The sequence below is a fragment of the Cupressus sempervirens genome, chromosome 5 (genome assembly GCF_028749045.1).
Source record: "Cupressus sempervirens isolate cs-2001-9-10 chromosome 5, ASM2874904v1, whole genome shotgun sequence".
NCBI classification, from domain to species: domain Eukaryota; kingdom Viridiplantae; phylum Streptophyta; class Pinopsida; order Cupressales; family Cupressaceae; genus Cupressus; species Cupressus sempervirens.
In genome coordinates this window covers 898,924,352-898,948,626 of record NC_143122.1, presented here as the reverse complement: position 1 = coordinate 898,948,626, position 24,275 = coordinate 898,924,352, and the positions used below count along the sequence as shown (strand labels likewise).

Genomic DNA, 24,275 nt, shown 5'->3' with positions numbered 1-24,275 from the left:
AGTTCCATTCTAATCTGTGAATGCAATAAATCTCTGTTTACCCTATGCGATAAACATTTGGTGTCGTTGCTTGTCGAACTTGGTATCAAAGATGTGTTTTGAAGATTGATGTAGAACTTAATAAGGATCGAAATAAAAGAAAAGAAAGTGATGATGTATGCACATCACATGAAGCATTAATTTGCACACAACAAGCAGAACGAAGGTGTAGACTTCAACAGCTCCTCAAGGGGGTGTCACTAAAGGTGACCACAGTGCCACAGAACACTGACCGACACAGTGAATTTGCCTAACCGTCCATGACAGGACTTGATAGAAGAAATAAGGGAAGAGTTCCAAAGATTGAGGTTGATCGAAGAATCAAGGGAGGAATTCCCGAAGTTGTATATGCCAAGGGTGAAGAATCCGGAAGGAAGAGAAGGAACCAGCACGGGTCAAGGTGTCAAAGGAGCACAAGTGTGAGGTGAACTCTTCATTCTCGATACACCAAACGAACGGATACAACTTGATAATCGAACAACTCGACTTTTAGAAAAACCCATCACACCAGCACATACCAATGCAGTTGTACAGAACAATGTAGGTACATAGAACAATGCAGGTGCACAGAACAACACGGGTGCATAGAACAACACGTGCAAAACAACACAGGAAAAAAGCAAAAGCTAACGATGGCAGTTACGAAGGAGAAACTGCTTAAATTTACTGGCAAGAGGACAGTCGACCCAGTTTGACACTATAAAATGTGTGAAACGATATGGACTACAAATGACATAACAGATGAGGATGATTGGATCCGTCAGTTTCCGGCTACCCTAAGAGGTGTAGCAATCGATTGGTCTTCAAACATTGACCAAACAAAGGTGGCCACATGAGCGGATCTAAAGAAAGAATATACAGCCGAATTTTGTTTACTAAGGGATGACAATGAGATCGTAGCAAAAATTTACAGTACAAAGCAAGGGAAGAATGAGATAGTCTGTAGATATGCAAGGAAACTAAAAGAGTTGGTGGGGAAGATGGAGAGCCCACCAATCGACAACTTGAGAAAATGGTGGTCTATCAAAGGGCTACGACCAGCACTTTGGAAGAAGATGAAAATAGTAACTCCATCATCATATCTAGAGGCATATAACCAAGCAATGGACTTAGAAAGCAAACACAAAACAAGGAAAAAGAAGAACAGATCTTATTACTCAGAAGACTCATCCTCCAAAAGCAGTGATGAAGAATCGAATAAAAAGATTTGAGCATTACAAAAAGATATGTTGCGCATGAAAGAATTCAAAAGCAGGAAGAACCCTGGCCTAAACACAAAAGGGGAACTATGGTGTATCAGCTGCAAAGAGGAAGGCCACACAAAGGGCTCTTGCCCCAAGAACCAATTTTGCTATATCTGCCAGATTGCCAGACATTCCACCAAAGAATGTTCATTCAATATGAAAACAAAAGGTCACGAGCAAGTGCTACTAACGCAAGAAGTGTCCACCTCGTGAGCCACGGGAACAAATACAAACAATGACGCATCAACTTCAAAAGGGTATCGAAACAACAACCGACGTGGAAGAGGAAACAACAACAATAACGGGGGTCGCAGTCAGATACAATATGATCCAACCAGACAGCCAATGATGTGATCTTGGAGACCACGATGACTCAAAATGCCCCAAGCCCAAGGTGAACCGATTGACTATAGAAAGAAGCGAGGAAGAAGTATTAACAATCACCCGCGCACAAGCAAAAAAAGCAACATACCCAGATCCTAAAGAGGAGAAGAGAAGGATGTACCAGGCAAAAGCAGAAATAGAGAAGAAGATAATGGCCGAAAGAATGCAAATGAATGACACTACAGGTACCTCAAGGAGGACCCAAGCATAACAGAACATTATATGACACATAATGCAAGCTAAGATTCCTATGAAATTAAACAGCCTTCTTCTTGCAATGCCAAAGCTAAGAACAACAATCCTAAACATGACAACATCCCCAAAGATGGTGAACGGGTCAGGGAAGAACACCCATAGTGGAAGCGAAGCCCCCACAACAAACCCACTGTTACTAGTACTGAACATAGGAAAACACCCTATTGTGGTAGAGATGAGTATCCTCAGAGCTATCTTGATGAACACCATTGTGGACAGAGGATCAAGCGTAAATGTATTACCTGAGGAAACATGGAAGAAGTTAGGACAACAAACACTGTGGCCGCCTACATTTCAACTGTTTAGCGCCGACCAACACGGAATCAAACCTATCCGGACTTTAATAGTGTCGATTGTAACAATTGGACACAACCCTTCCTACTTGACTTTGTGGTCATTCTGCTGAAAAAGAAGGGTTACGATGCCATCCTCGGAAGGGGTTGGCTAGTACAAGCAAAAAAAAAAACATGATTGGAAAAGAAACATTGTTTTGATGGAAAGAGGGGGTCACAAGTTCATAATAAACCTACACACCCAGATGGTGGGAGAAGATGTGGTGTCCTCATCAGACTCCGAAGGCAACAAGGGAGACGACGAAGGAAAGAAAAGGATGGAACCCAATAAAGAAGGAATCTTGAAACTAGGAGGATCCAACAACGACTTGGACTCATTGAATGACCTACTCCATTGGCAAATGGAGGACTATGAACTCTTCCCAAGTTGTCACATGTTAGGGGTGGAAGAAGAAAATAAGGAGGATGAAAAAGATGAGTTCCCAACAGAATACAGAGAATTCAAGGGGAGGCATCGATAGATGAAACACCCACGCACACATTCAGCGAAGAGAAACCCATTAAATATGAACCTTCAATGAAGATTGTGAACTTAGGCGACGAGGCCAACCCAAAAAACATTTTTGTGAGAGATAATTGGAATCCTATATTGAAAGCAGCAGCATTCAAAATATTCATGGAGTACAAGGATGTTTTGCATGGATGTACAAAGACCTAAGGGAGTGCCACCAGAATTGTGTGTCCATCGGATCCCACTGATATAAGGAGAAGTGCCCATAAGCGACCATAATAGATAAATAAAAACTATGATGCACGGGTCAAGGATGAGATTAGCCAAATGCTTGATGCAAGCATTACCTTACGAGTACAGACAATTGAGTGGGTGTCTCCAATCATAACCTCACTAAAACAAGATACCACTCAAATAAGAATGTGTGGATTTTTGTTGTTTGAACACAGTGACAATTAAGGATCCATTCCCAATACCATTCACCAATAGCATTTTAGAGGTAGTAGTCGAGCCCGAAATATACTCATTCATGGATGGATTCTCTGGCTACAATCTGATATCCATTGTTGACAACAAGCTGAAAACAACCTTTGTGGTGGAAGACAAAGTTTACGCCTATAGCCAAATGTCATTCGATCTATGCAACACCTCAATAACGTTTCAAAGGATCATCTTAGACATCTTTAACAAGATGTCAATAGGAAACTTCAAGGCTTTCTTAGATGATTGGTTAGTTTTCAGCGCGGAGAACAAACACTTGACTGCACTCAAGGAGTGTATGGAAAGATGTCGACGTGCACAACTAGCACTAAATCCTAAGAAGTGCAGATTCACGATGCCCTAAGGAAAACTGTTGAGACATATTGTCTGCAAGGCAGGCTTGAAGACGGACCCAGACAAGGTCCGAGTGATATGGGCATCCACAACCCTAAAAGATTGTTAGGAAATGCTTTTGGTGACCTCTCATTGTCATTTTTTGAAGAATTTGATGCCAACAACATTGTTGTTATTGCTGATCCCATTGGCCTTGGCTCTATTGCTGAGTCAACTAATGCCAAAGAAGAAGAAAACGAAGTAGAAGAAGATGAATATGAAAAAGATAAAGATTGAAGAACTTAGAACATTAATAGATTTTTATTCCAATAGTTGAACAATGAACGTGAAACAATGATACTTGAACTTGATGCTATGATTTATTTTTAATGTTTTGAATCTTTCATTTTGAAATATATGATGTTATGAGCACTATGACCATATGACAGTAAGATCACCGTGATTACAATGTTATGGTATTTTTGTTATTTAAATGTGTTTATGCTACTATGCTACATTCTAATTTTAACTCATGCTTCATAAATATATACATATATTTTTTATAATTTTTATATGTTTTGTATTAATGAACCCAAACCCCTTTCCAAAATTTTGACGAACTTGCGAACCACTTCTTGAACTTCAAATTTCGAACTTGGAACCAAACCCAAACTAGTAACTTAGCTTACTGGCAACCCCCTTCGTGTTCTACGCAGACCATCAAGCTTCGTATATTTGGTGAATAAACCAATCATTCAAGGATGGTTAAGTAGATGGTTACTTCTACGGGAATTCACATTTAAGATTGTTGTACCCCCCGAAAAAAGCCATGTGAGCACAAATCATCTCTCTAGAATCAAGTCAAGGGAACCACCTAAGAGAATCAATGATGACTTTCCAGACGTACAATTGTTTCAGATCATCGTACTTCCATCTTGGTATGCAAGTATTGGAGAATATCTTTCAATGGGTCAATTCCCTAGAGAAATGCAACCAAACGAGAGAAGGAAACTCGTACTCAGAAGTCAAACATTCCAGTTGATCAACAGGCTACTATACAAGATGGGATCTAACCAAATCCTGCAATGATGTGTTCTCGAAGAGGAAATACCAAGAGTATTAAAAGAAGCACACGAAGGGCCTACGAGCGCACATATAGGGCCAGACACAATTGCGTGGACGATACTTCTCACGGGGCTATTGTGGCCTACTATGCACAACGACGTCAAGGAGGGGGTCATTGGATGAAGAGGGATTTTATGCCCTAGAACACCTCACAGGCATAGGAACTTTTCAAATGGTGGGGACTGGACTTTGTTGGACCCCTGAAGGTGAGCAAAGCTCACAGATGTCGATACATTGTCATAGCAACGAAGTACCTCACAAAGTGGGTAAAGGCACGAGCCTTACCAGACAACTCCTCACTAAGTACAGTGAAATTTATTTATGAACAAATCATTACAAGGTACGGCATCCCAATCCAGCTGACAAGCGACTGGAGAAGACACTCTATCAACCATGTCATCAACCTACTTACAACAAAATTTAAAATCTACCATTCCCTTTCGAGCCTGTACTACCTAAGAGTGAATGGACAGGTAGAATTAACAAACAAAATCTTAGTTTCAATAATTTATAAATCTTTCGGTGTTGAAGGCAGAGATTGGGAAGAGAAGTTGTCATTAGCATTATGGGCATACCGTAACTCCTACAAGGTCACCACGGGACACACTCCATTCCAGTTAATGTATGGTCAGAAGGCCGTAGTACCAACAAAGTTCATGGTACCAAGCTTACAAATAACAATTGAGAACAAGTTGGGAGACATAGAGAGTCTCGAGGAGAGGCTATACAACCTAAATAAGCTCAATGAACGAAGATTAGAAGCACAATAAGCTACATAAATTTCACAGATTAGGCACCAGGTCTAGCACAACAAGCATCTGAAACTCAACAAATTCATGCCAGGTCAACTAGTACTAAAATATAATGGGTGTAATGAGATCAAACCCAGTACATTCAAGGTGAACTATGTCAGGCCATTTAAGATCCGTGAAGTTGGCGATAATGAAGTGATCAAGCTGTGGATGTTGGACGGGAAGGAAGTGGCCAACACAGTAAATGGTTCAAGTTAAAAATTTATCATTAGAGGAATGAAGCCCAAGGAGATAATAACACCCGGACGAACAATCCAGGTAGAATGTGAATATTTAATAATAATAATAAATAAATAAATATAATAATAATCATAAGAGAGACAGAATTATATGAAGTTAGCATGTGAAGAGAATGAGAAAAAGATAGACGTACAAAAGGGAGCATAAAAGATTCAGATTAATTAATAATGATATATGCATATGGAGAGCAAAGGTTAGATATCTCATCACATTTTTATTGAATGAGACGTATTGGAATAATACAAAATAAATAATAAAAGTTGGAGCGAAGGATCAGTTGGCATCTTCCGTGATAAAGACAAAAACAGTCTTTGTACTTTCTTTCATAAAGAAAAGGACTTCACCGTACAGACCCCGTAAGACCCATAAAGAAAGCACCATAATCCCACCAAAAGTCATTGTACGGCCAAGCTATAGCGCATTGCACAATGAGAAAACAAATCGTACAGACTGTACGGACAGCCACCTAAGGGACATCGCAAGAGGAGGTTCAAGGCACACACCGTACGGTCTTAGGAAGGGAAGAATGCAAACTGCACAACCAAAACAGAAGGCATATCGTACAACACACCATACGGCCGGAAGGGAAAGTAAAAAAAAGAGACTATACGTCCAATGAAGGAAAACATCCAAGCACTATATGGCCCCTAGCACACACTATACAATTAGAGAGAAGTTGTCGTGAAGTTGAAGACATGTTGTATGGTCGTACAGCCATAAATCGCATAACAGGGGTTCACAGTACCATGTGACCAATGCAAAAGGCATCCCTACGGTATCAGTAAGGAGCACATACGGTTAGTACAGACGATCAAAAGAAATAAACACCGTGAGCTATTCACTTTCCCTCAATCTCTTCAGACACAAGCACCGTACGAACTTGCATGGGACAAAGTCGAACAAAAGGAAGGAACATTGCGTTCAAAGATGTGATTAAGTTTGCTACTCACACAAACATTCATCATTTGGTCAGTTCTTGTCTAGTAGACAAACAAATGTGCCAAGAAGATTGGCAAGTCCTGGATATTGTGTGGTGCTTCAAAGGTATTCAAAGTACGATAGTTTTGAATCCTAACAGTTTCGCTTAACCGTTCCTCAGAAATAAGAAGAGTGATCATGCAGTCGACTGGGAAAAGAGCCTAGAAAAAGTTGGATACCAGTAAGAGGATGAATAACAATGTTACCCTAGTACTCGAGTACGTTGGGACGTAAGAACGAGTTTCTGGGACAAGGAGAAAATGGGCCTCATTTTCAGGATGGCGAGAGGACGGCCAGGGGATGGTGGCAAGAGGAGGACGGGGCAGGGAGGAGTGTTGTTGTATAGTATACATATAGAACTCGGAATGCTTGTTATTAAATGATGTTTCAGTAGAACATACAAAATTAAAATACTTGAATATAGCCAAATTGCAACATGAACTAGAACCATTGAACATTCAACATAGTAACATATTACATACCCACTAGTAACATTCAAAAAACAAAAGTCAAACAGAAATCCAAGTCCCCATACTAGCGACAACATGATTGCAGAATGGTGGAGGTGGGGGTACTTGGGTACGTGAGTACACAGTGCGGGGATGTCTCGGGGACGGATACTCCAAGGTTTGGGAGGGGGGTGTGAGTCCCCATGTAACACTAATGAATAAGAATATGCAAACATTACTTCAAGGGTCCACGTTGCAGGAGGCAAGAGCTTGATCAAAAAGAAGGTCAAACTGCAAGCAAATCGGCTGCAACAATACATCTCACATCTCAAGACATAACCTTTGAAGGTCTAAATAGGTTGGAGTGCAAGAAATTGTGGCAAGATACCCCAGATGATCATGTAGTAAAAACCAAAATAAGGACGGCATAGGTGGAATGGGTAATTTGAATGTTGGTTTTTTACATTTAGGAGTACAAGGGTTTTTACAAACGATGATAAACACTTATGACAAGTTTTCTAGAACAAGCTCATTTTCCTATTTGGGACAGGACTTGGTAATTTCTTTCATAGAAACAGACTTTACGAGGGTATTTGGCATACCCGGACACGCACAAGGAGGCAAGAAGATTGATGGAAAACCCCAGAAATTAAGTCGAAAGATAAAGGCTTGTCTAATAGAGTTGGTGTGCGGCAAACTATCTCAGACAAAGAAAGAAGCATTGATGGAAACTTCTAAAGGCAGAGGACTGAAAAAATCCAACATTCAGGAGGGAGAGTGGCGCTACCTGATGGACTTAGTTAAGAGCAAGCTCACAAGATCGAGTCACACGTCAAATATTTCTTTTCCACAGGTAGCGATAATGAACGAAATCATGAATGGAAAGGTGTACGATTGGGCAACAATACTTGTAGAACACGTACGAATTCATGATGTTGCAAAACAAGATGTTTTATATGCCCCGTTATGCCGTTGGACTATTCCTCAATGCTACAGCACGAATGATCCCCATTGACAAGCTAGAGGTCAAGCCTGACCCACTCGCTCCAAGTGAGCCCCCCATTATGTAGTGGAAGCATTTGGACACACCAGGCGGGTAGAAGGCCACAATAAGACAAAAGCGAATTAGACAAGAGTTAGACCTTATAACACAAGAACACAGATAGCAGTAGGCAAGACACATCATCTGAAGATAACAATGAGATGAATGAAGAGGAAGAAGATAGCATGCAGATAGAGGATGACAAGGAGGTCGAAGTAATCACTACAACACCACTACTATTTCCACGACCTGCCCTCTCGGCAACATCTCATTTGGCTCCTATAGGTGTGCACATCCCTGGCTTCAGATAGTTTAGGCAATCCATAGTTATGACTCCTGTTACAGTAGCAGTCCAACCAGTACTCGCAAGGATCCCAAAGCCTATAGTCCTTTCGGAGGTAGTAGTTACATCACGGATAGAGTCGCATACATCGCCACCTACAGCCTTACCGGAAGAGGTGATGGAGACACATGAGGGGGTGGAGATACCTATGCAGGAGGAAGCACCTAAGAGTCAAAGGGCACCATAGGTTCAATTGGACATAGTTGGTTTAGAAGTTGTGGTTCAGACATTGTGGTCACTGTAGATGTTGCATTATTGGCTAGACTAGCCAATGAGGAGACTAGTAAGGCAAGTACAACACAAGACTTGAGTCCTTATCTGAGTCGAAGGTTTAACATCAAACCAGGAGTGCGAGTATCCAGTATTCTCTCTCCTATGAGGGAAGTACACCAGGAGGTGGACCCTATAGTTTTGCAAGAGGTGGACCCAATAGTTTTGCAAGAGGCGAAACATCTCACTGATATAGATGAACTACCACCTCCACCTCCGATGGATAGCACTACCGAGAAGATGTTGGAGGCAGTTATGACAGTGATGGGCACACAGGAGCAGCCCGCATCAAGATTGTCAATAGACATGAGCGTGTAGAGGCATACTTGGCTGATATGGTGATTCGAGGTCTCCAAGTGGTGATTTCTGCGCAAACAGGCGCACTAGAGATATCTGTACAGGGCTAAAACATGCTCTATCCTTTATGCGAGTCTGTTGCTCGACTGTCTTTACAGTATGTTTTGAGGCACGAGGGTGGCCTAATACAGAGACTCTGGAGATGCGACAAGAATGGGTTGCTAGAGCGCCAGTAGTAGAGAGCCAAGTGGAGAACCTTACCTGAGAGATAGTGCATGTGTATCGAGACACCTACTATGCCCTACGAAAGGGTCAGGTAGATCAAGTAGCAACAAAGAGGGCTCGGAAGGAGACAGTTACCAGATTAGTGGCAATAGAAGCAAGTTTGGCTACACAACAATCAACTTGGGAGTCAGAACGGTCAGCACTCATTATCCAGTTGGAGGCAATTAAATAGGAAAAGGAATTAGAAAAGACAAAATTCTCATCTCAGCTTGAAGAAGCAAAGCAAGAAAAAAGTTGGCTATAGGAGTCGAAAGCAAAAGAACTAAAGCTCGAGAATATAGCAGAAATGATGAAGATAGCTTTAGAGATTCAAATGTAGTTTGAGGCAGATCCGAAAAGACGGACTTAACAGGTGCACGAGTTACAAGCACAGTTGCACCCTCCTGCCTAGTCATGTTTTCATTTACTTAGTGATCTCCATTTTGTCGTCCGGAGATGACTTCTTTTTGGGGGGATGATGTTATCGGCAAAAGTATAACAAAGACAACGGGATTAGTTAGTACCTAAAAGGTTGCGCAACAATTGAGTTGCCCCTTCGGGATATATATATATATAATATATATATATATATATATATATATATATATATATATATCATCCTATTGAACTAGAGATCACCATTATGGTTGTAATTGTTACTGTGTATTCTACTTATATGAATAAAATGGTATCTTGTGTTTCGTTCTAATTTGTGAATGCAATAAATCTTCGTTTACCCAGTGCAGTAAACAAACCAAAAATCTTAGTAGATCTCTCAGCCCAATCAGAATCAGAATACCCATGAAGGTTAATCTCAACTTGATCATACTCGAGACCTAGTCCAATTGTAGCGCGCAAGTATCGTAAGATGTGCTTGGCTACCATTAGATGGATCTTCTTTGGTTCATATATAAATTGACTTAAGGAATTGGTTGCATAACAGATATCAGGACGAGTGTTCACCGAGTACATCAGTGATCCAATAATTTTCCTGTAGTAAGTGGGATCAGTGGGTTCTAATTCAAATTCGTCATTCTTCAGTTTGTGTAGATTTGCTTCCATAGGAGTAGTTAAGTGTTTGTAGTCCATCATTCCAAACTTTGTCAAAATGTCAATACTGTTTTTTTCCTTAATTTAGGAAGATGTAGTTCTTCTTTTGCCATACTTCTAGGCCTAGGAAGTAGTGAAGAAGTCCTAGATCTTTCATCTCAAATTAAGCTGCCAAATCTTGTTTGCATTTTTCTATAAGATGTTCTTCACCTGTTATTAATAAGTCGTCAACATATAATACAAGAATAATCATATCACCATCCACTATTTTGAAATATATATTAGGATCAGCTTCATTTCTAGAGTATCCTAATTTTGAGAGATAACTATCTATTCTTTAGTACCATGCCCTAGGGGCTTGTTTAAGACCATATAATGCTTTCTTCAATTTACATATATAGGAATTTTCGTCATGGGTGACAAATATTTCTGGATGTTCGATGTATACTTCTTCAATTACACCGTTTAGAAATGCAGTTTTAACATCCATTTGGTGTATCTTCCACCCTTTAGAAGCTGCAATGACTATGATGGTTCAGACAGAAGTGTAACGAGCTACTAGTGCAAAGGTTTCTTCGTAATCTATTCCTTCCTTCTGCGAAAATCCACGAGATACAAATTTGACTTTGTATTTTTCAATACTACCATTTGGTGCATGCTTGATTTTGAATAATCATTTGGAGACAACAGATTTATCTTTAGGTTTGGGTACAACATCCCATACAACATTGTTTGGTATAGATTGATATTCTTTAATCATCGCATATTTCCAAGGTTGACATGTTAAGCGCGCTTAGGCTGGAGTAGTACTGGGATGGGTGACCTCTTGAGAAGTCTCGGTGCTTCACCCCTGTGAGCATCACCTAGATCCAATGAGTGCTAAGTGTTCCATTTATTCTCATGAGAGATGGATTCATGTTGAATCACTACTCATGAAACATGGGTCAATGAGTTTGACTCAAAATCACACAGTTAAATCTTGATAGCAATATCACAATTTGACTTGTTGTAGAAATTATCTCCTACTTATCAATTGATGAGCTTAAGGGGCTTTCTAATGAATGGTTCATAAGGCACAACACTTGGTGAAGGTTTTGCAAATGGGTTGCAAGCTTTGGATTTAACCATGGAGGAAACTCTGTAGTTAAGCACGCTCAGGTTGGAGTAGTATTGGGATGGGTGACCTCCCGAGAAGTCCCAGTGCTTCAACCCTGTGAGCATCACCTAGATCCAATGAGTGCTAAGTGTAACATTTATTCTCATGAGAGATGGATTCATGTTGAATCACTACTCATGAAACATGGGTCAATGTGTTTGACTCAAAATCACACGGTTAAATATTGATAGCAATATCACAATTTGACTTGTGGAAATTATCTCCTAATTATCAATTGATGAGCTTAAGGGGCTTTCTAATGAATGGTTCATAAGGCACAACACTTGGTGAAGGTTTTGCAAATGGGGTTGCAAGCTTTGGGTTTAACCATGGAGGAAACTTCGTAGTTAAGCGTGCTTAATCTAGAGTAGTACTGGGATGGGTGACCTCCAGGGAAGTCTCAATGCTTCACCCCTGTGAGCATAACCTAGATACAATGAGTGTTGTGTTTCATTCATTCTCATGAGAGATGGATTCATGTTGAATCACTACTCATGAAACATGGGTCAATGAGTTTGACTCAAAATCACACAGTTAAATCTTGATAGCAATATCACAATTTGACTTTCTGTGGAAATTATCTCCTACTTATCAAATGATAATGCTTCTTCAACACTTGTAGGTTTTGTTTTGATGAGTTCAAATATCTAAGCTACATAGCATGAATGGCTCCTTGTTCTCTTGCTTTCTCTAAATACTTCATAAGGTTCTACTTGATTTTCTTCTATCATTTTTCTTGCCCAAAGTGGCCTCTTTTTATTGTTAGGGTTTTCAGTATTTTTTGTATTCAAACTTGGAAGTGCATGACTTCTAGAATCACTCTCCCTCTAATTCTCCATTGTGGGATTCTCATCTAATTCGGTAGTTGGTTCTGTGTATGATTCACCAATGTTCTTTGAAAGATTAAAAGCAATGTCTTCTTCAAATTTCACATCTCCGCTAATTTCAATAGTTCTTTGACCAAGAACGTATATCATGTAACCTTTGGATGATTCATTGTATCCTATAAACATGATTTTCTTCCCTGATGGTTCTAGTATAGTTCTCTTTTCCTTGGGTATGTGAATGTATATAGGACATCCAAAAATTCTTAGATGACTTAAGTCTGGCTTGGTTCCTGTGAATACCTCTTCAGGGGTTAAGTTCTCTAATATTTAATGATGGCATCTATTTTGGATGTAAACTACGGTGTTAGAAGCTTCAGCCCAAAATGAGGTGTGGAGATTTTGGTCAAGCATCATGGCTTTGGTAGATTCTATAATAGATATGTTTTTCCTTTCTGCAACTCCATTCTATTGAGGATTATATGTTACAGAAAACTCCCTCATAATCCCAACAGAAATGCAAAATTCTTTAAAAAATTTTGAAATGTATTCTCATCCATTGTTGGATCTTAGGGTTTTGATTTTCTTCCCAGTTTGTTTTTCAACTAGAGCATTAAACTCTTTGAATTTGGATAACACTTCATTTGATTCCTTAAGTCTAAGGAAGTAAATCCAAGTTTTCCTAGAGAAATCATCTACAAAAATTACATAATACAGACATCCGCTTAGAGAAAGTACAGACATAGGACCACACAGGTTAGTGTGAATAAGTTCAAGTGGAGCTTTGGATCTATGTTCACTTTTAGGAAAGCAATTACCTAACACACATCCTTTGTAGGTTCCAAAGTGATCAAGTTTTAAAATAGGTAATCCGGTTACATTTTTTCTATGGATGGTAAGGCACGAAAAATGAAGATGTCCAATTTTTCTATGCCAAATTTCATTAGTATTTGAGATTTCATGATTTAGGGCTAGATTTTGATGGTTGCAGAATTTGTAGAAGCTTCCATCTCTAAAACCGATGGTTATTGCATTCTTGATGTTGGAGTTCTTGGACCAAGAGATTACTTTATCTTCTTGAAATGTGATTCAATACCCTTGATCTGCAAGGCCAAAGATTCAGACCAAGTTTCTTTTTATGCCGAGTACAAACAATACATTCTTTAGTTGAAGAGTGATTCTTATTTCTAGTTGTATTGAGCATGATTCAATTCCTTTTACCGGATATGTAGAATTATCCCCAATAGTTACTTCTTCAGAGGAGTATCCTTCAAAGGTTTCAAATTTGTCTTTAAAACCAATTATATGACGAGATGCTCCACTATCTATTATCCATGTGCTTTTGTTGGAGTTGAATTCACCTAAGAGGGCTAAATAGAATGCTAAATTTTCATCCTTTTCATCCATAACTTCTACAAGCCCTGTGTTGATGTGATTTTTTGTACCACTACATAACATATTAGTAATTGAATATCTGATACGAGGCATCAAACACACAATTCCTCTCTTGAAAAGTTAATGCTCATGGGATGACGATAACTCCAATGTTCCTTACACTTGTGGATACTCGCTCAGTTTTATCGATGTGATTTGCCAATAATCACTTAGGTGGCCTTACACTATTCATTCGAGGATGACTTGGGTTTTGGGATGGTGGTGATGATGATGGATTTGTGAAATGTGTGAGTGACAGCTAATGTTGATGGTGATGGTGATGGTGATGGAGGGTGCATCTGCCAATGATGTTGATTGCACGAGGTGGACACAATAATGCTTCGATGACTTTAAACTTTCTTTCTAACTTTCTAAGAACGAACTCCAACTACCAAACTACTTGCTATTCTACTCCTACTCCTATGAATGGAAAAATTAGCAAATGGACAGGGATCGAATCTAATGAAAGCTAACCAACGGCTCCACCTCCATAGATGCAATGATTCAAAGGAAAAGAGAACTAGTTTACCACACAAGGCTCCCTAACCAGCAGCTAAGATGCTAGTGGCCTAGTTGTAGATCTCTATCAAACATTCACTAATCATCACCATACAATTAGCCATCTACTTCTACTCTATTAACATGAAATGAAATCCTACTTTAATTTGAGAGATGAGAAGAACCATGCAATACACCAAAATGATCATGTATATCCACCATGCAAGCCACAACAATGAATAGAGAACAATTTTGATAGTATTTTGGCAACAATTCTCCAACAACTCCCTCACAAATGAGAGCAAAATGGCCTCATATAGAGGCGAAAATTACAACCGACGGTAGAGATCAAAAGCAAAATCAACAATCCAGATTGGATCCTAGAAACCCTAATTCGGGTTGCCACCCCATTGGCCAATGAGAAGACACCACCTTGTCAGGTGGGACCAATGAAAAAAATGGAAAAGTGGCAACCAATGAGAAGGCACCAAAATAGTGGCCAATCAGAATTAAACACTTGTCCTATCCTAGAAGAAAAAGAAATTGCCACTTAGGCTTACATCAAATGATCTAATATAAATCTCCCTTTTTCTTTCATTCTTTTAGCTAAAGCAATGAACTTAGCTAGCCTTTCATTGACTTATTCCATGGGAGAACAAAGTGTATGCTTTATCTTTAGCTCGGCCAATTTCATCATGCTACCTGGTACTTGTAGTGTCTTCTCATAATCCTTCTCATACTCTTTTGCAAATCCGATAAAGGCATTGAGGGAGGAAAGGGTGACCAAATGTTTCTTCTTGATAGCAACCTTTCCTAACTCATCCAATCTTGATCCAAGTCTTGTCTCATTGATGTCCTCTTCTCTGATGTCTTCAAAATCAAGTGCCACCCCAACGTCACTCATCATGGTTGAAATGGAAGAGTCGACGCTTGGGCTGTGATGTGCAGCTGCCTTCTGTATCTCCTTTTTTTGCCAAGGGGATTGTCCTTCCTTTAGTCTGTCCTTTACCTGTATCATGTTTACTGTACCAAAATTGGTATCGGTTATTCGCCTCATTTTCGAGAAGAAAGTTGTTTTGGGCATCATATCCTCTGTCTTTCTTAATGTTTGTTCCCTTAGGGTTCTTGCTGGCACTACCATCCTCCATCTCGTCACCCTATTACAGGATGGTAAAGTGGTGGACAATGAATGCAAGAAGAACCAAGGGAGACAATATCTACAAAAGAACGAAAGAAAGAAATCAGCTTAAGGACCCCTTTCAACTCTAAATGATTTGAAATTGCTTTTACCAATAGCCGGGTCTGTCTTTTGGAATTGAGGATCAGACTTTGAGAATTTCAAACCCCTTGCAAAACTTGAGGCTCTAGCTGGAAAAAATCAGAATTTAGTGCTCTCAGAATTGTCCACCATTTGCCCAAAAAAATCAGACCTTCATTATGTATTTCTTCTCCAAATAAAATCGCCCAGGTCTTAAGTAAAAAAATGCAGTCCCTCTGGAAGAAATCAGACCCTAACCATAAATCGCTTACGGCATAAAAATCAGATCGGCCCTCTCAAAAAGATGCCAAGGATGGAACCTCAAACAAATTCGCCCAAGAATGGAAGATGTTCTTTCTCAATAAAAATTGCCACACATGAGAGAAATCAGACTGCCCTAGAAAAAATCACCCAACATGAAGAAGAAATCTGCCCTTTTCAAATTCGTCCAAGCATGGAAATTCTGCCCAAAGAAGAAAATCACCGAAGGAAGGAGAAATCTGCACTTGCAAGGAAAAATTGCCCAAGGAAGAGTTGCTCCAAGTCAAAATCGCCAAACAACAAAGAGGAGGAAGATGAGAAGTGAGGAGAAAAGAGGAAAGAGTTTCCTCTTATACCCAACTCTCCTACTCTCCATGGCTGGCCGACTGGGGCCCTAGGAGCAAGAAAATATTAATTAGAACACCAAAATTGGCCTCCAATTAAATGCTTGGCCAATTATTAACTTTGCCAAGATGAAATTTACTTTTTTAAATTGCCAATTAGACCAAAATTGCAAAAAAAAAAAAAAAATGCCTTGGAGATGCTAAATATTTCCATTTAATGATGATTTAGCAATTAATATGTCATTAAAATCGGAATTTGGCTAGCCAAAAGCCATTTTTCAATATTAAATTACCAATTTCATTAAAGGCTTAAAAATTTTCAAGGCAATTTTAATCCATTAGAGCCAATTTTTGCAATTCAATATAAATCGATTTTGCCAAGCAATTTTAGTTTTTGACAAAAAAAAAAATTAAAAAATAATTTCTAGAGTCTAAAATCGATTTTGGCAATTTGATTTCATCATAACAAGATTAATTTGCTCACCGAAAAAATTTCAAGATTTTCCAAAAAACTCAAATCTAACGAAATTTAATTTTTTGAAAATTATCCAAATTTACACAATTATATCCAAATTTTCAAAGGAAATCGTCTAAGTACAAATTTTACAATTTTATCCTGTCAAGTGTTGCTCTTTGAAATTTTGTCCGGCCTAAGGATGAAATTGGTTGTTCTAAAAAATCAAGTTGAAACTGGGTGAAAATAAACCTAGCCCTCTCCCCTCTGGCCTGAGGGTGTCCAAGACTTAAAATTTTCAAAAATCAAATAAATAAAAAAATTTGGACAACTTCAAAAATTTGCCAAGGCAATTGAAAAAAAAGGGGTCCCCAAAGTTTTGGGGCGATGGTGTGAGAAGCTCATAACACGCTGCTTGAATTTTCTTCCATTTTGGACAGACTTTATGAGTGTGACCAAATTTGTCACATTTGAAGCATTGTACTTTGAACCAATCTCTTTTCTTGTAAGTTTTGTTGAATTCCCTTTTCTCTTTTTCGTTTGAATTGACCCTTCTTTTCTTTATTGTTTGCATTAGTTTGTAGAGCTTGAATTTCTCCCTCTTGATGTGGACTGATTCCTCTATGTATCCTTCTAATTCCATTTCTCGAAGAATGATCATTACTCGTATTTTCCATGATGCAAAGTTGGAGTCCCCCTTAGATCTGTCTTCTAACCTTACATGATTCACCATATTGAGGATAATTTAATAGATTTAATCTAAATGAAACTAACTGTAATGCTCTATCAGTAAGGCTCTGATACCATGTAAAAGTTTGCAAGATCTCTGATAGAGTAGTTTCACTAATTCTGATAACAGTATACACTTGATAGATTCAATGTAGAACAATACTGAAATGATGAATATATATTTTTGAAAAATAAACAATTTATTCAATATTGATATAATTGTCTGATCTGATTTTGAAGTGACAGACCAAAGTATATAGTATGTACTTCAACCTTCCATATCACTGTTTGGAACACAGAATTAATGCTGCTGCTGATGTACTTCAGATTGCCGTTGTGATTGGTCTGATTTCCATCGGCAGCAGGCAGTATATATAAGTGTGGGGAGAGCCATGTCACAAAGAAACATGACTCTACGTGGCTATTGCCACATAGGGTCATGTCCCTACTTGACATGGTCACTAATCTTAACTATAATATATGCCAAATAGTTAACATATCATTTGGCTTTAATGAACCTTATTTATTCAAGGTATTTTGTATTACCAAGGAAGCCCAACCAATATATTTTATTTAATATGTACACAAGTTTTATATATATATAAATAATCTATGCAAGGTGCATATACAGAAACGATCTAAGGGTGATCTAATTCAACTGAAGCTACAATCTTCAACAAGGTTCTATATCAATTTGAATGGCCTTTCCTTGAGGGCTAGATTTGTCAAGGACTATGCTCTGTGCTGCCCATTCCACTTGATCTTTTCTAAAAAATTATTCCATTTTTTTTTAGCAAGAGGCTACTTTCGGGAACCCATTGGGTATCCCTTTCAATGTTACCTCCTTTATGTTGGAAACGAATTGTTAAATTAGGTAGATCAAATAAAAAGCATCCCATTAAGTATATTCAAGGGGCACCAAATATTATGTCAGAATCTAATGGTACTCCATAAACCAACATTTCCAATTGTGGAACCTTTTTGGTGCACTTAACCAATGCTCTTGTTGTTGTTGCTGCTGAAAACCCCCTGAATTCTTTACCTTCTAATTTCCTTTTTGCCACCAATGATTCACTTATGAAGTTATGAGAAGCTCCACTGTCCACTAATGTGATGGCTTTTTGTCCTTTAAGGGTGCCTTTCATACAGAAGGGACTGTGTTTAAAATTTTGGGTAGTGAGAGCGGATAAAGTTACTTGTTCTTCATCATCGTCATACTTAGCCTTCTTGCTGGGTTTTTCCTCTTCCTCACTCCCAAGAATTACTTCAAATTGGTGGACTTAGCCTTTACATTTGTGGTTCGTTTGCCATCATTCCCTGCATCTATGACATGATTTTTTAAAGTCTAAATCTTCCTTATGACAACAGGTGTGCCCTTTTCCCATGGTTTTTGACATTTATCTGATAGATTCTTTTTTTCAAGCTCACTCTGGTCCTGATGTGTTTTGTGGGGAGTTTCTTTCTTATGAAAGTGCCTTACATGCTCATTTGGACGCTTGTCATTTAGGGAGGATATTTCCACATTTAGGGTTGTTTCTATGGTGTCTTCTAGAGTAGTTGGTTTGAAAGCAAACACTAATCCCCTTAATGATTCCTTTAACCCATCCACAATTAGGTGGGATATTTTTCCACATCCATCTCTGTGACTCCCATTGAAATTCTTTGGAATCTCTAGATGTATTCATCTATTGTTCCTTTTTTTACTTGTTAACTTCAAGTCTTTCTGGGGATATTTGCAATCAAACCTTTTAATCATTTCTTGTGAGAATACCTCATAAGATGTTATGTTGTCATATCCTTGTGTGTGGACCCATGGTGCCACCAATCATGGGCTGCATCTCCCAAGTGTAGAATAGAAAATTGAATTGCAACTTCTTCCATCATGGGATTGAGGGTCAAGTATTAATTTTAGCAACCATCCCTAAGCAGTAATTCTGCCAGATCCGTCAAAATTTGGAATGGTGACTTTATTTTGCCTTGTGTTTTTAAATCCTTATTAGGTTGGTCCCTTTCCCTTGTAGGGGCTTTTAATTTCTTTGCTTCACAATAATCCCTAAAAGATATATCCCTGTTTATTTCAAGACCTAATTTTGAGTACATTTCTGCTAGTGCTTTTGTGCTATGAGGGGTTTGATTATTTCCTTCTTCCTCCCTTGGTGTATCTCTTTTGGGTAGGAAGGATAGTTTCTTAACTTGCAGTGTGTTTGTTCAGATGTTATTTTCCGAATGATTTGTATTAGGCTGTGACCTAAGATTGTTATTTTAAGTATTCATATTTTTCAAGGCTTTTATGAGGACCTAGGCTCTTCCATTTTGTTTCATTTTGGTTGTTATTTCCATGAATGACCTCATTTCTTCGCCAGTTAGTTCATCCATTTTATTGTTTGATTTTGGGTTAGACTTGGTTACTAAATTCCTCCTTTGTCTTTCTAATACCCTTTGAGCCATTTGGCTAGTTTGCATTAACTACTTTCAACAGGATGGCAATAAAGATGCTTTGATACCAACTATAATGTCCCTTGGTAAGGTTGGACATGATTATTACATATTTAATCCAAACTTTACATTATAAGTCCTAAGAATATAACAATAATTCCAAATATCCAATCATATTACTGTTTGGCTTAAAGATGGAAGGTATAGGTGTTATCCAAGTTGCCTAGAAACCAACAATGGATTCCCTCAAAATTTACAGTCCCAATTCCGTATCACGAGGGCTTACGGAACACTAACACCTACCCTCTCTTGGGATAAGATCCATTTGCTTGGATTTACACAAGCCCCTCCTTGGCAACATCACATGCTTCTCTCCATAATAATAATTGGATTAGTAAAATAATTTTGTATGCAATTATATACACACACACTGAATATGTATGTAACTATTAATTATGCATAATCCCTTTCTCAAACTTGATAAGAGATAAGATATATTTGTGTTCACATCTTGTGCTTTATAACAAAATGTAAAACCTTGAATTTATATTCTGCAATGTTACAATATTATATTGTTGCTCTGTGACTCATGCTCTTATTAGTCCACTTTTCTTTTCCAATATTCTTTGATTGAATCTCTGTTATTTTTCAGTCCCATTTTCCTCCTATTATCATCATTGTTTTATATTGTTTGGTACAAGGGACATGCCCTTGATTGTGCCTCCCTAAATGAATATCGATTTTGATTAAGGAAGGTTTGTTAATATTAATTCAACCATGTTCATCGATATGTCTGTCGATATCAATTTAAGGTAGAGAGTCGACTATTAAGATTATGTCGTGATTATAACATTGTATCCTACGTGGATTATGATGTCTACATGATTCAAATGCCAACATAGACATTTAATATTCTTTACTTAATTTTAGAAAGATAATTATTGGTTAATTAACAAAAAATGTGATAATTGATAATAATAAGTCATAATAAACTTTCTTTGTTGACTTGGTTAATTAATATTTGTTATAATTATATATTTATTGATTGATAATTAATTTTTTTAATATGTAAAATATCATTGACTTATTTATTTAAAAATAACATCAACATATTTTGAAACATTACACTGGCATAAAGCGCGATCAATCGTGGACACAGAAATCAAGCTTCTATAGACATGGCAGATTTTATTCCAAATATGGAGAAAGACCCAGATGACCTGACAACAAACAAGCTCAATCAGTCTTCAATGCAAAACCTGCTCAAAGAACTAATTTGGAAACCTTAGGCCCAGGTTTTACAGAACAATAGAATGGGCAACGAATGTAGAAAGGGCATCAAATGCATACACAACAGGTTGTAGCGAAATGTCCCCTTATAGTGGATAAGGGATTTGATTTCAGCAGGATTTTAAAAAAATTGTCAAAGCTGAAGGTGAAAAACACTGATAGGGCTGTGAATGAGGTGTCAAATGATACTCCCTACCTGCACATGGAGCATGCCTTGGTGATATCGATGATGATTGTTAATCTAGAATGGAATTAGGAATGTTAGTTTTCTGAAACAACATGCCTTCTTCCTTAAGTGGGCGGGTCCATGGTCGTCTTTTGACAAGATTAAAGTCTAGTGTGAACATCATCTCGATAAGGATGTTTCTCTCAAAACTCTTACACGTGGGTTTTTTCTATTTATCTACTCTGCAGGCAAAGATAAGAAAAGGCTATTCAATAACAGTCATTTTGTTTCGGAAGGCAAAGTGTTATTTTTTGTAGACTAATCCCCAATCTTTAACCTTGTAAATGAAAAGGTGAATGATGTTTTGATATGGATCAAGCTCCCTAACCTTTTGCAAGAATATAGAAACCCTGAAACTGCTAAGTTCATTGGTAATAATCTTGGATCTTTCTTGTGTTTTAAGGAGGCCATAAATGTGAATGATCTTTAAACCTACCAACAAATGCAAATTTTATGGCAAGAGGTTCACCTTTGACCTGATAGTATAGACGTCATAACAAGAGAAAGGCTATGGAAACAGAAAATAGAAGTGGATGGAAGTGTGTCCGTTAAAGAACCAAAGGAAATCACTTCAAAAAGGGAAGAATCTATAGACAAAGGGAAAGGTCTTGCTCAGAATGAACTTGAACAAGAAATTATCAGGGTTCTAGAGCAGAAAATAAGTGTAGTATATGAAACAATGGTGACAAAGTCAATAAGTGAATGTTTTGAACAAATGGGTCACAAATGAGGCGAGTTCAGAAAGAACAAAGGAACAACATGCAGAAGTTACATCTTCCTTTGAGATTGAATGTGGTGCCCTTCCCTTTCAGAAAGATACCCTAAGGCAACACAAAGTTACAATGAACACTTGTAACGAAGTGCTGAACGCCTATGAGTAGAAGGATTCAGAACTTTGTCATTCAAAACTATCAAGTGCCACGCAAAGTGTTGGTTCCTCAGAGAAGGCAATGTCAGAAGATTCAAGACAAGCATTGTGTTTAGGACAGAAGTCAGCACAAAATGGTTAGAAGGTGGAATACATTTCAAGAGGGGAAAGGGGGGTGTTCCAGATGATCAAACCAAGATAGATGTCGTGGATATGCCACATTAGCCAAACAGTCACTTGATGAACCCTATTGTTAAAGGTGATTTCCAAAGGGGGCCAGTGGTGGGGATGTAGACCTGCCAATGGTTTACGCAAATCAAACGAGTAGATAAGAGGAAATAGCCTTTAAAGACATTGAAATTTTGTCTATTCGAAATTTGGAGAGCTCCTTTGAAGGGGTAAAAGATAGTAGCAAGGACTCTTAACTCAGAATATGAGGATGATTTATTGGGTGAACATGGTGGGATGAATGACTTAGAGATCCTACATGAGCCATGTATTATGCAGTGCAAATCTATACAACAACCTCATCCACCATTGGAAAACCAAACATAGGAGAAAAAGAAGAGGAGACCAAAATCAGCAAAAGTAAAGCTGGCAATGACGGGGAGTATGGCCAACCAAACTAGGCTCTTGAGATTAGGAAACGGATATGCCCTTTCTCGAGAGCAATGAGGCTTGTTACATAGAATGTCAAGGGCAACAATTGTAATTACCCGCCCAGAGATCCTTGAAACAAGGATGAAATACAAGCCAAGATAAAAAAAAAATTGAACAAGTACGAGTGCACATGACAACATCATACACGGATCGCAAAGATCACAAAAGAAGACTGAACCACCATCCCGGCAACCAATGAATCTCCAAACGCCACTACCCGAATTGACACAGACACAAATAGGAAACGAAAACCCAAAATGAAAACAGCACAAAGAATCTAAGATCTATCAAAGCATGGAAAATTAAGTAAACCAAAAAGGTACTAGAAACACCAAAAATCGATCCCCAAAAACCAGTGGAGATGCCCCCTATTTTTCATGCGAGGACCAACAGCAGATAAAAATCTCACGCGAGGATGTGCAACACGCCACGCAAGAACATACCTTCGACAAGTGGATGTGCACCAAACGGCGCGAGAATGTACTTAGCCAAACTGCCAAGACACCCAAAACTAGTGTTAGGTTTCACATGAGAAAGTGCCAGAAGTCCCGTGAGGAGACCCAACACACCACGTGAGAACTTGCATTCTCGCACGAGAAACTACGAATTTGCGTGAGAATCCAAAATAGCAAACCAAAAAATGTTTAAAGGAAGAAAACTAGAAAATGCATTCCTCCACACCGAGGAGAACCAAATCCACAAATCGAGGAAAAGACACTCGAACACAATTGCTACAAGACGGAAACTGCATCTAACCATCTAACATAGCAATGAAGGGAAAGTACAAAAGGTAACATCGCAGTGCACTAAAACAACATCGCAATAAACTGAAAGAACCAAACTAAGTACGCGGTTCCTCCCAACCATAATAGCATCGTAAGACCATCGTGGGCCTTAGCCAACCACCATGCATAACATCCCAAACTATCGACCAGATCATCAATGCTATCTTAAGAGGATGTCACTACTAAAACATGCTACAACGTAAGAATAAGGAAATCTAACATCTAGATGTAAAGCATGAGATAATCCTACACATCAAACTCATAATCTAACATATGCTAAACATCATAATAAGGAGATGCGTCAACACTAATATCATCTAAACATGATATACAAGCATTCCAATGAAAGCATTAATCACAAGAAAGCATACTCTAGAACCTGAAGTACCAAGTGAAAATATCCAACAACAGTCGCATTGGGATAGTAGACCATCTTTGTACACCAGTCCCCAGCAGTAGTAAAGGTGGCTATGCCTCCCAACCACATAGAACCCGTAGGTCCACTCCTGCCATGCTAATGGAGATAATGATCCAACCACAAACACACATAGAGCAAACATCCATGGCTAACGCTAGACAGTATGATGACTAAAACCAAGATCATAAACAATGCATAAACTACAAGACCTGGTCAAACACTCAA

At 38.5% G+C, this 24,275-nt stretch overlaps 1 protein-coding gene across 1 annotated transcript in view; it reads right to left on the bottom strand.

Moving 5' to 3' along the window:
* LOC149558823 (Major facilitator superfamily protein) overlaps positions 1-24,275 on the bottom strand; it is a 239,510-nt gene that overhangs the window by 189,793 nt on the left and 25,442 nt on the right. The gene's annotated exons all lie outside the window — the stretch shown is intronic.